Raw genomic sequence first — 2,506 nt, 5'->3', positions numbered from 1 at the left:
AGAAAAGTGTTTTAATTAAATATTTCCTTTTCGCCTAGACTTTTACATTGCAGGCAAATATAGGGTGAAAAGGTAGAAAAAATAATGTCTGCTCACTGCCACCAACTGCACTATCACATTAATATATTTTATGCGCTTGACTTCATGCGACCCTACTGAAAACGCATTAGCGCAAAGCCGCAATAGGTAATCAGGATCCGTGAATCCGCGAGAAAGGCGCGATCACTTTGTTTTGCTGGAGTCATGATGTTGCAATTTGCAACCGTAGCGCACTCAAACCTTATCCTCCCGAAGCGCGTTCTTGCATGCTAATGCTGCAATTTAATAATTCTAGCAAAGCCAAGTGTCCCCGCTTGTCATAGAGCGCGTATGAGGGATTCCAACGCGGCAGAACAAACAGTTTCCGCGATATTTACATGAAACCTACAATAAGTTTATTCCGTAGAATACAGTTTAATTTTCTCAAACTGGATGGAACTTTTACAGCAAAAGCGACCGGATATTTAACGATAAGTCATCTGTTTTATTTTCGTTATTTAACAACCGAGCATTATTTTAAAAATTGTCTCATCAGCCAAGACGGCTATTTAGACAGCCCAACTCTTAGAAGCTTATAGAACCCGTTCTAAATTTTTAAAGCTTGAAACAAGTTAGCTGAACACCTCATGAGCATGTAAGCACCAAGAAATAATCCGCACGATGAAAATACAACTGCTTGCCCAGAAAGCAAGCGCACAGAGCAAAATCAATGTGAAACGCGGCTCAGATCTGTGTGCATCGCATATATAATATATAATTCCAAAATCCACAAAATGAACGCACTGGCTCACTTAGGTTACCAGCATGCCGCATCACTCAATCATCAATTTTCACGTATATACATCATTACAGCAGCAAAAAAAAAATAATAATAAACACGGCAGAAATCTTGTACTCAGTCCTGGCACGAGCTTGCTTGGCAGTAGCGATGATGCTAGTACAGCTTCTGATCGCTCCTATGGCGAGGGGTGCTGCAATATTTATATCAGTGATAGCATTTGACATTTAACTGGGTTGCATGCGTCCCATCGATGTGAGTCGGATAATCGAATTTTCCGAACAAAATCAGCGCTAATACCTGTCCGGCAAGTGCACCGCCATGAAGAAGCGAAAGACCACCGTTTTAGTGTAGAGGAGACCAAGGACTTCGGGCTTCGGCGAAACGAGCTTCCACTGTCGAAGCCAGTTTCCAGATCAGCTGATATCGCCTCCCTGCACGATCAGCGCAAGGCGCGCACACCAATTACAAAATATGCATTTACAGTAACAAGATGCGCATAAGTCTCAAAACAATACATATTTAGTTGCAGTACATTATCGTATAGAAGAAAATCAGCGATAATTTGACTTACCTGGTCGGTATACATGTCAGTGCATGCACTTCGATGTGAAGAAGTGAAAGACGGGCGTTTTGGGGCAGAGGAGATCGGACCTCGGACTGCAGCGAAAAGAGCTAATTCCACCGCCGCAACATCGTTTCCAAGTCGGCTCAGCACGTCTTCCTGCGCAATCAGAGCGAAATGCGCACACATCGATTATAAAAAAAATGTACGTAGTATTAAGATGCGCATATATATACGCGCTCCAGAAACAGTTGCAGTATATTGTCGTATCGAACAAAATATGTGCTAATTGGACTTACCTGATCGGTATAGTGAGTGTCCCTCCATATTAAAAGGCGAGCATTTTGGGACAGGGGATACCCAAGGACCCAGACTGCAGCAAAATGAGCCGCAGCCAGCCGCAGCCTTGTTTCCAAACGGCTCAGCAAGTCTTCCTGCGTGATCAGCGCCCACACCAATTATATATATATATATATATATATATATATATATATATATATATATATAGTTGGAAGAGCACCGGACGCGTTATTCGGAGGTCGTGGGTTCGGATCCCACTATTGGCACGTTGTTTTTTTTCTTCTACTTTGTGTCTAATTATCTTTCCCCTAAACAGATTACATTACTAATTTCTGTGATTATCCAAGTAAAACATTAGAAAAAAGAAATAAAGTACCATCCCCAACGCTTTCCTTGGCCTCGCCAACTGTCGGCTTCTTTCATTCATATATACATATATGAATGAATGAATATATATATATATATATAAATATATATATATATATATATATATATATATATATATATATATATATATATATATATATGTGTGTGTGTGTGTGTGTGTGTGTGTGTGTGTGTGTGTGTGTGTGTGTGTGTGTGTGTGTGTGTGTGTGTGTGTGTGTGTGTGTGTGTGTGTGTGTGTGTGTGTGTGTGTGTTTGTGTGTGTGTGAAGAAAGATGCAAGGAGTATATAACAAGACGAACATATGCTCCAAAACAATACATTATTATGTTCAGTATAATATCGAATCTAGCAAAAAGCTCCTCTGATCAAGACCGAAAGATCATGTACTTACGCATGTTTTGGTGAACTTCGGCACGAAGAATCTGAACAGAGCGGCT

The 2,506-nt window shown here is 40.7% G+C and overlaps 1 long non-coding RNA gene across 1 annotated transcript; it reads right to left on the bottom strand.

Moving 5' to 3' along the window:
• Nucleotides 1-1,157: 1,157 nt before the first annotated feature.
• On the bottom strand, nt 1,158-1,721 carry LOC146171020 (uncharacterized). The gene is made up of 3 exons (XR_014703048.1): nt 1,682-1,721; nt 1,392-1,541; nt 1,158-1,251 (listed from the first exon to the last, which is right to left on the bottom strand). It is a non-coding gene; the product is annotated as an uncharacterized LOC146171020 (long non-coding RNA).
• Nucleotides 1,722-2,506: the final 785 nt, after the last annotated feature.

The sequence above is a fragment of the Amblyomma maculatum genome, unplaced genomic scaffold, assembly GCF_055883805.1.
Source record: "Amblyomma maculatum isolate TAMU_Amacu unplaced genomic scaffold, ASM5588380v1 scaffold_24, whole genome shotgun sequence".
NCBI lineage: Eukaryota > Metazoa > Arthropoda > Arachnida > Ixodida > Ixodidae > Amblyomma > Amblyomma maculatum.
This window is presented reverse-complemented; position numbering and strand designations above follow the sequence as displayed.